This window comes from Patagioenas fasciata, chromosome 2 (genome assembly GCF_037038585.1).
Source record: "Patagioenas fasciata isolate bPatFas1 chromosome 2, bPatFas1.hap1, whole genome shotgun sequence".
NCBI lineage: Eukaryota > Metazoa > Chordata > Aves > Columbiformes > Columbidae > Patagioenas > Patagioenas fasciata.
The window spans coordinates 30,157,712-30,171,524 of NC_092521.1; the positions used below are offsets into that span (position 1 = coordinate 30,157,712).

The 13,813-nt window shown below is 38.9% G+C and overlaps 1 protein-coding gene across 3 annotated transcripts in view; it reads right to left on the reverse strand.

Annotated features, from left to right (window-relative positions):
• The window catches only part of RALYL (RALY RNA binding protein like), a 384,238-nt gene extending 370,933 nt beyond the window's left edge, over positions 1-13,305 (reverse strand). Inside the window, exons 1-3 of one of the 3 annotated variants that reach the window (XM_071803975.1) lie at positions 13,102-13,305; positions 12,101-12,187; positions 10,126-10,271 (exon numbers count right to left, since the gene is read on the reverse strand). The gene's annotated coding sequence lies outside the window, so the exon portion shown is untranslated. The remainder of the gene's footprint in view (positions 1-10,125; positions 10,272-12,100; positions 12,188-13,101) is intronic. The other 2 variants (XM_065832022.2, XM_065832023.2) reach the window with 2 other exon arrangements.
• Between the last annotated feature and the right edge of the window lie 508 nt (positions 13,306-13,813).

Sequence of the window (13,813 nt, forward strand, 5' to 3'; positions counted from 1 at the left end):
ATGGCAGTCTTCATTCAGCTTTGTTTCCACCACAATACTGTTTTCTAGGCCAAAGAGAGATTGTGATCATATTCAGTAATCTACATGGTACACACAGCAAGCCTTCCATAAAGATGCTGAGGTCAGGCCTTTAACTCTGTAATTAGTAGAGATGGTCAAAATTCTTTTGACTTTCAGAAGAACTTATGCTTGTTGCTCTGTGTGAGCAGTAGTTAACAGGCAAGTATTATAATTCAGAAATCTTTCTTTTAATTTCACGGATGAAGTCTAATACCAGAAGACTAATGCAAATTATTTTAAAACTTACACATTACATGTAGCATCTGATACAATGAGATACATTTTACATCACATTCCAGAGGTCACAAAGCATTTATTTTGAAAGAGGCAGATTATAAACATATATGAAGAGAACTACCCTTTCAGAAAAGGATCAAAGGTTTTGAAATTTTCATTAGGAGGTTCCTAGCTTCAAAGATGCTCACTCTATTACTCCCCTTCTGTAAAGATATTTTACTGATGCACTGCAAGGCTGTAAAACATGATAGCAAACAGCTGGTCATAAAAGAATTTGATGATTATGAATTATACTGTAGTTAGATTTTTAAGTGAAATGGCAATTGCTATATGAAATTATTTTGTCGCACTGGGAAGAAGAAGATAGAAGTTGCAAAGCAAACTACAAAGTTAAAATATACACTATTTGTGGCAGAGATGATAGCATGGTAGAACTAAGAAAAGGCAAAGGATTCGAGTCAGTCCAAGGAAGTCAACTTCTGCCATAATGTCAGCTAAAGACACCTAAAGTTAAGTAAGGCTTCCCTTAATTGACCTTAGTGGACACTTGAGGCTGGAAAACAGTCTAAATCTCAAAGAAGGATGTAGACTGCCTGCTCCAGTACTACCAGCCTTAAATAACAGACCATAACTTCCTGAAGGCCCAGGGACATCTCCTGTGAATGCTACCCCATAATGAATCCCAGGGGAGGATGTGCCAAAAAGCAGTTCCCTGGTTCAAGCAGGGGGATGGATGGACACGCTCGATGCCAAGCACATCCTGGTGTATGCAGCAGCTCTTGACCATCCTGCAGGACAGCCACAGATCTCTATATGGTTCTTCAAGCAACCAAGTACCTCATCAAGTTGTCCCAAAGGACTCCTTCAAGGTGCTCGCTTTTGGAGAGACTGCTTAGTTACCCGAAGTACCAAGTTCAGGGGCTCTGAGCACCCTGCTGAAATCAGAAACCTACTATTCAGGTGTGTGACTCACGTAAATTTAGCACAAATAATCAAAATCTAAACAAACTGTAAGAACAATACCTCAGGTAGACTTCAATGCTAATTGAAGTTTCTAGTCAGGTAATGAGCCAATGGTCAGTTGGATCAGCCTACAGTGCATCTTTTAAGAAAATGTAAAATAAAGTTCACCTAAAATTTAATGAAATTTAACATGTCTTTAAGCATAGAATCCCTGAAAGAAGTCATTGTTTTCTTGCAGGTTTATGTACTGTATTTTTATTTAATAGCATGTTTGCATTTGACCTATTATATTTAGATATGCATAATACCTAAAAATTTTGTTTACCGTGCTTTTTTTAAAAGTCTTTTTAAGATAAAAAAATTATTTCAGCCTTTTGGACCTGACCGTTCTGCTCTGGACCTGTTTCATCAGCATCTGCAATGAAAACCTATTCCATCCGGAATCTGCCGAAATCTCACAACTTTCTTCACTCAATTACCATAATTGATTATAGTATATAACAAGCAAATGGGAATTCTTAGCATTTGCCATTTAAAGAATTAAGTCTGCAAATTTGCAACTAGGCTTTGTTTTGTATTGGCTCAGTGACTACCCTTTGGCTTTTTTTGTACCACGTAGGTTGGTATAGGGCAGCCATAGGACCATTTTAAGCTCTAGATTTAGGAAATACCTTTGTAGAAAGACCAGTTACTGGATCCGCCCTTTCTATTAACACTCCCAAATATATCTCGCAGGTAGAAGGGATTCCTGGTGGAAATGCCTGTGAGAAGGCAAGTACGCATAAGGAATTACAAGAGGCTTGCCCAAAAAATCCTTTTAATCTGAGCACTCCTCCCCTTTCTCAACCTTCCAGCCAGGAAGAAAGGCCAGGTGACAGGGCCAAGCCAATTGCCAGACAAGTGCAGTCCTTATTTCTTGTCTGACAGTCACGTTGCACAGCAAAAAATCAGATAGCATTTTTTATTCTGGTGGGAGTATTTGGCCTGCAAAGCTAAATAATACACTTCAAATTTCAAACTAACTGAAAGAATTAAGAATAGTTTTTAATTTGTACTCTTACTAAGAAGATGAGGAGTAAGAGGGACTCCTGGAAGTAAAACTTTGAAAGACGAGAAGGTAAAAAATGAATAAGTAAATAAAGACTAGTAGAAAGTCTGCTTTTGGATCTAGGTGAATAAAACTGAAACAGAGTCATGTGCACACTGATTTAAAGGGTTCACCTTGGGTATAAAATAAATGAGAAACCTAACTTTTGTTTTTGTCTCACTCATGAAGTATGAAAGCATTCCACAATTTCATAGTTAAAGATATAAGTTGACTTCACTAGGAGGAAAATAACCCTACTTCAAGAACCAGTCACACGAACAGCGTCCTGCTACAATTTGTGAGAACACGGCTATATTTTGTTGTTTGCAGGACGCCAATTGTTCTGGTTTTTTCTTTAATAAAAAATTGAAATGAATACTGAAATATCTGTGATGCTGATGAAAGTTAAAGTGGTGGAGAGGGAGAGGGCCCTGAGCCCGAGGGGAAGGTGAGGAGGAGTGGGGCCCGCAAACATCCCCATTGTTTGGAGCCTGAACCAAACCACCCAGGATTTTTGTCTCCATTTCTACTGCTGCCCCTCCTCCTTCTCTTTCTACTCTCCACCTCTCTTCCATCCCTCTCCTATTGCTTCCTTTTCTTTCATCCTTCTGAGATGTGCCGATGCCAGGGGAGAGGTCCAGAGCAGGAGGGAAGGTCCAGCAAGTCTGAAATAAAAAAAACATTACAAATAAAAGATAAAAAGGATCCAGAAATTCAAATGAGCACAGCCAACATTTTAAAATATGCCATCCTCTGCAACTGCAGACCAGTATGACAAAGGTCTCTATAGTAGGGTTGATTTTGATCTTATAAGATCTGAAAGTGAAAAGCAGCCAAATTCTGATTATGATGAATATTTACAACATTAATATTTGAGACCAAGTATCAAGAATTTCTGAGATGAAAAGTCACACTATATAGAATATATAGGATGTACACCCCTGAACAAGTATTTCTCATTCCAGGTCCCTGGATCACCTACTCATCCAAGCAGCTGTCAGAGTTAACCCAGTGACATCAAATAGCAGAGTTTGGCTTATACTCCCCACTCACATTGAGAAATTCAATTGTGTTCATCTATGTCCTGACAATCTATGGTCATGAAACCTCTAAATTCCTGTGATAACACTGTGGTTCCTAACTTGAGCGGAGATGCCTGAGTGAAAAAGGAAACGTTATGGTGCATAAATGAAACAGAGAAAAGTCCATGAAGTCAGCAAAGGATTTTATCCTTGCAAATCTGTTTTACTGAGTATTGCTCAGGCAATGCATTTCTGAGGGACAGTACAAAAACCTAGCGTAGAAATATAAATACATTGCAAAGACAAAGACCAAGAGGTGGTGAAGTGTACAACATGACACGGTAGCTGCAACTAACCGTTTATAGTCTCCAGAGCATATTACTGCACTTATTAAAACAGTTACTGCAATGTGCTGAGAACTTCAAATTTTTAGTTTTCTTCTTAATTCTGACAAGTCCATAAAATTTTTGAATCTGTACAAACCATTGTAATGTGGCTATTAGGGCTCACAGCTGCATCTTACTTTATCATGGAAGTAACACTATGATATTTGGGCAGTTAACTCTTACTACATTGCCTTTTCTGTTTACTCCTATTATACCTAACAGTTCATTTCTTATTTGGATTCATCTTTTGTTCAGTTTCATACTACACTGTCAGTGAAAAACACAGCCTATGTGAGCATCTTAATGACATTTGCACAGGCACTCAGATAATGCCACTCTGAGAATAAGACAAACCCTATATTGGAAACATGTACACTATGTCCGCATATTTCAGTACCTGTAAAAAAACCTTACAGAAAGCCCAAACACGTCCTGAAAGAAATAGCAGAATTCATAATTTATGGGGAAGAGGATGAGATCATAGCATATTGGGCAGTGGCACAAAGTGGCTAGTGCTTTTGCATCCTGCTACTTGCAACGACTTGAAATAAACTGAAATAAAATCACTCTAAGAGCTGATTTATACAAAGATTAAAAATCAGCCTTAAAATTCCAAACTTCTCTAGAAAACTACCTGAGAAGGGGGAAATAAAATTAATCTGGACATTCAAAGACACAGGTTTTACTGGAATCTTTATAACAAGCATGTATGTGAGAATATTAGTGGTGTGCCAGCAATAGCTAAATATTTAACTTACATTGCCTGGATCACCTCAGTCCACAAACTAACATTTTTGTTTTGTTACATTTTAAAAAGCCCTTTTCAGAGCCATCTAGAACTTTCAAATTCAGGTCTTCTGCTGTTTGTTGATCTACTAATGATTTTTTAACAGTGACTACATATCCACATTCATTTACACATGCAAAGTGCAAGTAGCCGATTCCATTACCACCCATACTTATCCTTCAATTATTTTCAAAGGTTTCTCAAGTGAGGTCCATGATTGTATCCAATACCTCAAATCCCTGGATTTTAGAAGAGGACTCTATGAGAACTCATTGAAAGATCAGGGTGTGGGATTACATGATAAAGACTCAGAAAACTAAATGAAGCAATGGATAAAAATGTGTGAAATCTTGAGCCTAACAAAAATTTTTGGGAATTTTGTCATGGTCCAGAACTGATAAAAAGTGTTGAAAAATACTTTCACATTTCTGTACAAAAAAAATACTGCAGACATTGAAAAGAAATTCAAGCAAAAACTTAGAGCCAAATTGGCCAAACAATAGGTTTTCAACCAAATATTTCATTAAGAAATTGGTATTTTGACAGATGGCGAGAAAAATAAAGCATGAAATTCATCTCCTCTAACTTCATCAATCAAAAAGTTAGGAATCTATTTTAAATGTCCAATCAAGGTTCTCTCTCTCTCTTTAGTTAAAAGAGAGAGGCATTTTAGGGAGGTTGTTTACCTCAGCTATCCCCAGGTGACTTTTGTGGGATGTAATCTGTAATCCTCTGGAGGTGTCTATATATCTCCATTGACTACAAAGCCTTAAGTGACTGTGTTAGCCTTCAATGACTAACTTCTAGATGGCTAACATGATGACTAGCTTAGCTCTGAAAACCTATTTTTTAAACAGCAAGGTTAAGTGAGATGAATCGAGCTTTTTGTGTAAATCACTTTATCAAAAATCACAGAAAACCTATTTTGACAGGAAATTTTGACCAGCATATGTATCACTGATTTTAATAGGACCAGGGTTTAATTCTGCACCTTTCTGTTTTTACATCACCCTTCAGACCAGGGTACATCCTCATGAATAATAACACAGCATGTATTTCTTATAATAAACAATAGATATAGCATCAATATTGTGATGAACTACCCCCCTAAAGCAAGAGTGATGTAACATCAAAATTTAAATGCAGCTTATCTTTCCATTTTGTACAATGTACGTTCATAGTCTACAATTTACAAGTGTACCACTAGACAATGCTAACCTCTTTGGAGCCAATCTTGCAGTAAACCCATTTACAGAACTCCCATTTAACTGGAAGTCGTATATGCAGTTTGAAAAAAATAGTTGATGTCAATTTATATAGTCCAGAATGATGACCTACTGTGCAACATCTCAAGTGCTGGGTTTACACCGTGAAATCAGTCACAAACACAATATGAGAAATGAGATAATATTTATTATATTATTATTTTTGTTACTTACAACACAGTATAATTAATCCCTTTTGTACCTACAAACCTTATACCTTCCCAAACAGGAAGTTTTGTTTTAATTATACCTTGAGGCTGTCTGTTTCATAGATGTTGCATGAGAGTTTGCACAGTACATTTTAAATATAACTTCTATTACAATATTTATTGCATGAAGGATCTTTTGATAAAATACTGTAACTTGTATTTTCTAAAAAGTAACTCTGCTTTACAGATCAAGCTCAGAAGTATGATGCTGCAGTTACTAAAAGCAGGGCTTCGTTGCAAAAGCCAGTGAGTTACTATACCTCCCTCTGCCCACACAAAGAGCTGTTAGCATTCACGAACCCTTGAGAACAGGCTCAGTGTGTAGAAATGCAGAAAACTACCTTTATTACATTCACGCTTTTTAAGGTTTTCCATTTTATTAATTCATATTGTTCTAATAAAGAGGACACCTAGAACAGTGCAAACCTTTTAGTACTTCAAAGCACCAAACTCCGATAGCACAACCTAACAGAAAGAAAGACCAGCATTGTCAACATTATGCAAATACAATTCTTTGAGACTGAAACTCTGACTCCTCAGTCAGCCTAAAATTACTGCATGCAAGGTATACATATGCAATGCCTCTTCCAAATCCTAAAATTACCACCATTTAACAAGATGTGTCTTGTACCTTTTGACACAGACGATGTTCAGTTTCTATGCAAAGCTCTCAGCAAAAACAGAGACACCTTTTGCTGAATGAACTGTGCAAGTGTGATGCTTTTCTGCAGAACAAATTTAGCCTTGCTTCAGTCAGGTGAAGAATCCCATTAATATTTGATTTGTGTCAGATAGCCCCTTTTTGTTGACCCTGCACAATACAAAGCACATGCTTGACTCAAGGGAGGACCTGGACCAAAACAACTGATGTGATTGGGCAGGCTGAAATAAAGGTTGTTGGTATGGGGCACAGTGGGAAGACCGGGACCTGACTTTAACCAAGTCATTTAATAATTATCAAGGTCCAATAATTATACTTGGATCCTTTATGGTTTCTTGTTCTTTAAACAATAATAATGGCCTGTTGTAAACTATGGCTGTGCAAAGGACTGTAAGCAGTTCTCAGAGGACCACAGAATTGTCTCAGCCGTTTTCAGAGCTACACATTGACTTGTTTGCACGTCAGTAGAGGCAATAGCCACTGTCATCAGAAGGCCACCTGGGAAAGATCACTGATGTAAACAAAGTTCAATCAGAGCTTTGGGTATTTTGGGAGAAAGGCTCATGAGTGCAAAAATGAAAAACAAAGAGCTTGGGGAATGTCATTCATTATTCCACCATGTTCGTACCCACTGTTGATCATTGGTCACAAGAAATCCACTTCTGCTTCTTCAAACCTCTTACCAGCCAAGTCAGAGTAGAATTTTTTATGTTTACTACTATAACCATGAAGGAACTACGCCACAGAAAAACCTCTGTTCCTGAAAGTGAAATGCAACTGCAGAATGGTTGAACCCTGACGTCCTGGCAGGGCAGACGGCGAGCAAAGAGCCTGGGCTGCATGCTGGGAGGCACACAGAGGAATAACATGGAGACAATTTAACTCTGTACATTTTGTCAAGTGGCAGTAGATAATATTGGTGTGTATAAATTTACTACACAGAGAAAGTTAAACTGTTAGTTCTTACACAAAAGTGTTGGTTAAGCCCTTAACGGATAATTAATGAATGTAAGATTTTTGTTAATGCTCTATCACATCTCTAAAAAATACCTATCCATATGATTCTTCCTATTCATCTTTTTATTCCAGAAGATCATAATGATGAAAACAAATTAATTGTATTCATGCTAAATAACCTGAGATTTACTTAATAATTTGAAGGTCTACTTGATTATTTGATTATTGGTAGATGATTCACTGAGATGCAAAACCAAAATTCATTATGCAAAAATAAACTTGCTCAGAAAATACTTCCAAAACCACAGTATAAATGCTTCTGAAGGATTAAGCACATTATAGAGATTAGAGTGACATTTTGAAATAGGAAAGAGTAAAGACGAAAAATAAAATGGTGCAAATTATTCTCTTGTGTGTATATGCAAAACAATAATCTTCAAGCCATTTTACATCAGTAATTTTCTCAAAGATCATAAAATAATATTGGTGCCTCAACAAAGGTGAAAACATTACAATGCAATCTTCACACCATTTAAAAGTGGCATTTTGTTTTCTTCTGTCAGTCTGAATCTGAGTTTAAGGAAACAAACTGGCTGACTACATAGACAGTGTCACAGATTATAGAATTTTTCATCAGGAAATAGTCATCTTTAACCTTCTGTTCAGAAATTTTGTAAGTACTTCAAACATAAAGGATTCAGCTCCAGAATTTGACAGAGCATTACATCCTCTAGGAAGACCAAGGGAAGTTAAAATCATTCATCTGAGGGCAAGCCTATCAGTCTTTACAATCCTACACTTTAAACACTATTAAGCTTTTTTGTCTTTTTATCTTTTGAAACCCTCAAAGCAAGGAATGATGAAAATAGGGAAAAATACACTGTAAATGAGAAACAAACCGTTTTTAGAATAATACTTTTGACAACTAGAGAGCTAAGATATATGCAACATAGGAAGAAACTAATAAAAGATATCTAAAAAGCACTGTAGCCAGCTTTCACATTTTTTCCTGATGGAAGACAGTCCCTGGTACAGCATTAGCGCAAGCCCACTCAGGTTCCCCTGGCTGGTATGGATGTGAAATACTAAAACAATAAGCAGAAGATTCTTGGGAGTCTAAAAATCAGCATTGCAGAAGAAATCCCTAAGAGTCCTTTGCTGTTACATTCTAGCCGCAGGAATTCAGCTTGGTTAGGCAGAGCAAAGGGAAGATCCGCTTGGCGCAAAGCCTGTCTCACAGAAGAAAGGCATGTCCACCGCACAGCTCCAGATGGAAACGTCCAGGCTGCTGTGAAGGCCAGAAGAGTGGACAGACACGGTTGTAGCTGAAAGCAGAACAGATCAGCTTGGGCAGAGGAGGATTTGAATGCAGCCACCCTCCTTCTGCTGCAGATTGACTTTGATCAAAGTCGGCCTTAGCACCCCTTCCCTGTGCTGCCCTGGCCCCTGGGCCAGCACCATCGGGAACCTCTTCCCAGTAAGTCCAGCAAACCCGAGTGAAAAGGGGTTGTGACTGCTCTCTAGAATTACACTCTGAAAAGAAGCAGAGACGTGGAGAAGGAACCTTACGATTTAGGGACAGCACTGGCAAAAAAATAAAGGAGTGTAAACTATTTAGGGCAGGAATGAGGTTTCTAACAGAAGGAGTGAGGTTCTACCCCTCCTTCGAAGAGGTACAGTGGGAGTGACACCCCAGATAAATTTAAACTGAAGCTTGCTGAATCTGAACAGAATAAGATGACCAGCCCAGCATCACAGCAAAAGACAGCTGATGATTTCCCAGGCCTCTTTAGTCCTATCTCCTATGCAGAAAAATATGAGAAGTTATGTTTCTGTTGCAAATTCAGGCCACTACAGTGGCTAAAACCATGTATTTATATGTCAGTGCTCTGGGCACTATACAGTTAGAAACTTCTGCTCACCTATTCATTTTTATCTGCTAGTAAGTGCTGCTAATAATAGTTATGGAGGAAGAACAGAAAAATTGCTTTCCAAAGCTTTCAGTTTACAAACCTTTATAAAGGCACCTTAAATTCCTAAGCTCTCCTGAATATCTAAACAGATGTAAGGAAAAATAGAAAATGTCATTTAAGTCTGGACACTCATCACCTTCAGGAGGTAGGGCAGTACATCTCATACTAAATACAAGAAATGTAATTATATCATCACTTTGAAGAAACAATGATGCAATTCTTAGACAAAATTTGTATTCATCTCGAAAGTACAAAAGGACAATTGTTTTTCACATTAAGTATGGCTTTCCAAACATGCTTTCAAAAGCATTAGTCATGGCATAACTATGGAAACATCAAGCTGGAACCAGTTCCACCAACCAAAATCCTACTGTGCCCACATACTGAAGGAGGTAGAAGTAACTTTTCTTTAAATTAGTTCCTTTATTCCTAAAGTCCCTAGGCTGTCTGATACACACGAAATCATACAACCTTAGACAGCTGCAAATGAAATGTATATTAATTACCACGCTACTCACACAACAGGTGCTTTGTAGATTAAATCTGGGTGCTGAAAATACTGAATTCCTAAAACTTTCTTTGTCTGACTTCAAGAGAAGACTAGGTGAGCAGGATTAGATCTTCAGTCAGCACCTATCTGTACAATATTACTCACACAACACACCTGCAATATTAAAAGAAAGGACGAAAGGAACATCATTCTGGAAACTGCTAGCCTAGTTACTTTATTTCAGTGCTTTAGCAATATCAAATGTATTTTGCTTATTGGCAGTTCCACATAATTTAAAGAAAAACTTTAATTTAAAAATAAGGAGAGATTGAAATAAAAAGATGGGTGAAGGATGAAGTTTCAATCACTCTTGCATTTTAATTCAAAATTAAATTTCAAATTAAATCATGAAAAAATACGCAGGCTGAGTCTTCTTAAAATGTGGAGTATTGACCCAACAGATTGTAACTATTTCAGAGAACTCATCATAATCTATCATGCAAATATCTAGACAGTGTGTTTCAGATGCATGGATTATTGATCTCGATATAATGCCAAAAATATTCCATCATGTCAGAGCAGAAGCCATGCATAAACAGGTGCTAAATATTTTTATTACATTTAAGTTGGGAAAAGCCACCATAAATACATAATAGATGTGTATCTACAAAACCAAATTAATTTATTTATTTTTCGACATGACTAATTGAACAAGAGAATGCTGAAGCCTTCTTATAGACACTTTCTGCTTTAAAGGAAGCTCTTAAGTTACAAGAATATAAGTGAGAAAAGCCTCAAACTTCAGAATGCATCTGTAGTCCTATGAATTATTTTCGTTTATGCTACAGTGAGAAAATAAATATATCCCCTGTAAATTACTTTTGTTTCTATATCTGAATAGATCCCTAAAAGCTCTTCATATAAAGTACATTAAGCAATCCCATCACAATAAACGACAGAGAACACTGCAGGTCCAAGAATTCAGCACTTCAACATTAGCATAATATTGCACCAGACCTCTTTCTGGAGAAGAAAATAAAAATAAAATAAAATAAAATAAACCCAAACCAAACAAAACCTGTCATCCGGAAAAATCTTTCCAAATTGTATTTTAGAGAACCAATATCCTGTCTCTACATCGGAGGCAGCCTCTGTCAAGCATTTAAGTGTTCTCAATGAAAAGTAGCAGTTTCTTCTCCAATCCTGAACTCTCAGTGACCGTCACGGAAAGTAACAGTTTCCCATTCCCTGCCAGCCAGTGGCATTAATAATCATCAAAACAAAACGAAACACCTTCAAGCAAATATCTCTTTCTGATTAATCTCCATCCCAATGAATTAAATTCATAAGAGGCAACCTGCTGCCTTGTTTACGCCTTTTTAATATGAGGAGCAGAAGTTGGATATAAGGGTTTTGCTGCCCTCAGGGCTACGAAATATGTCTCATGTGGCAGTGAGCCAGCTCTCCGAGGAAGCCTCCTTTACTGTTTCTCTCACAGCTATTTTCTAATGGATAATTTTTAAACAGACATACACAAACGCACACGAGTCACCACAATACAGGTCTCTTGTTTTGCAGGTTTCTTTTGTTGTGGTTTTTGTTTGTTTGTTTTCCCCTAAAGTCCTCTAAGTATTTGTATTTATAAGAAGGATCTCAAGGTTCCATCCAGTTTCGATTTGGCATTTAGGATTTTTTTTAAAGGGAAGGAGAAGGGATGGGAAGGAGGGGGAGACAGGTGTCTGGATATTTTTTTTTCCTCAGCTGCCTTTCCCTCTATACAGCACAGCACATAAAACACCTCTCTTCAGCTTAACCATCCTAGGCTCAATTAGTGCAACATTTTGCACACATCCAAGCAATAAGGAGGCAGATATTTAGTTCAGTCCTCATGTGTACTGCAGAGAAACCTTAACTGTGGAAAGAGATTTAAAAAAAAAAAAAAAAAAAAAAATCCCACAGTGTAATTTACACCGCGTGGAAACGCCTACAAGGAGATGAAGTACCTGCACTGGGGAGATGTTCAGTTGTTCACTTCATCTTCCGTTGACAAGGAAACCAAACCGCACTTCATTCTCCAGGAAAACCTTCCACTGCCATCATTTGAAAATGTATTTATTTGTATATAAGTATACATCTATCATCACCATCATCATCATGATAATAATAACCATAATAAAATACTGCCGGCAAAAGAATAAAAAAGTCAAGGTGCAAAATGTGCAAAAGTAAAGATCACCTCTTCGGCTGTTTTGCTTTGTTATCTTTAATGAGGAAAAAAAAGTATTTAAAAATTATGACTGTAACATGCTGCAAGAAAAGTTTCACATTATAAACAGGCATCAAAAGCTGAAAAAGAAAAAAAAACAAACCCTGCTGATTGCACTCAGTATCAAAAAAGAAAAAAAAAAAAAGAAACAATAACAAAAATAATAAAATTAACATCTTGCTTTGTGGCTTCCACCAGTATTGCAAGATTACAAACTCTGTGTAAACACTGCTGTAAAATGCATTCGCAATTCCTGTCTCTTTACAAAAAAAAAAAAACTTAAAAAACATCCAAAAATACAAATGAAACAACACGAGAGAAAATCCTCTGCAAAAAGAGTTAGAAACATGCCTTTTCTCTTATCTTTAAAAAATAAGTATCATATTTCACATCACTTTTCCGTGCCATAACAAAACCAGTTGCATATATAGATATATAGCTACTAAATGTATATCAGTTGTTGCTGGACTGGCAAGTCTGTATTATTAATATTATCATTTTTCTTTCCCTGCGACTCCCGGCCCCAGCAGCACCTTTTGCTCACAGTTTAGTAACCATCGCATGCTAGGAAAAAAAACTTGTCATCAGCAAAAGATCAAATCCATTTAAACAATAATCAAAGAGGAAGAAAAAAAAAAAAAGAAAAACACAAAAAAAGCCCCCAAAAAAAAACAAAAAGGAAGAAAAAAATAACAGGACAAAAAAGGAGGACAAGAATGTCAGCGGAAAGGTACTCACCGAGCGGGAGTAAAAGGGAGGAATAAAAATGAGAGTTACTATAAAATACAGTATGGCGGTGGAAGAAGGAATGAGGCGCTTTTTTTTTCTCTCCTCTCTAGTCTCTGCCTCCGGCAACCGCCACGTGATCCGGAGCCGGGCGGACTCGCTGCCGGGAGGGCGCAGCGGCGGCGGCGCCGGGCGCGGACCCAGCGCGGACCAGCCCGCCCCGAGCCGCCGCAGCCGCCCGGCTCCCGCCGCCGCCGCCCTGCGCTCCGCACCCGCGCCGCGGCGGCCGCCCGCCCTCGGCAGGTGCCGCTCGCCCCCGCACACACACACACACACGCACGCCGAGGCGCGGGCACGCAGCCGGCTGCGCGGGCGAGGTGCGGAGGCGGGCTTGTCTTGCGCGGCAGCGCAACTTGCTCGCCGGCGCTGCGCGAAGTTGCCTCCCGGCGCCGCCCGCCCGCCTGTTGCCCTCCGGCCGTGGCGGTGTCGCCGCCCTCTGCCCCCCGAGCCCCGCCGGTGCCACGCCGGAGCGGAGCCCAGCCGAGCCGAGGTTTGCCGGGGTGGGGGGCGCCGTGCCCCAGAGGCGGCCTAAGTCCAGCGCCGGGCTCCGCGGTGTGTGCGCTCGGGTTACCCCTCCTGCCGCTCCGGCGGGAGGGGGAGATACGCATGGGGATACCGTGTGTGTGCGCACGCAAGGGGATAGCCCCACCGCCCAGCTGTGTGC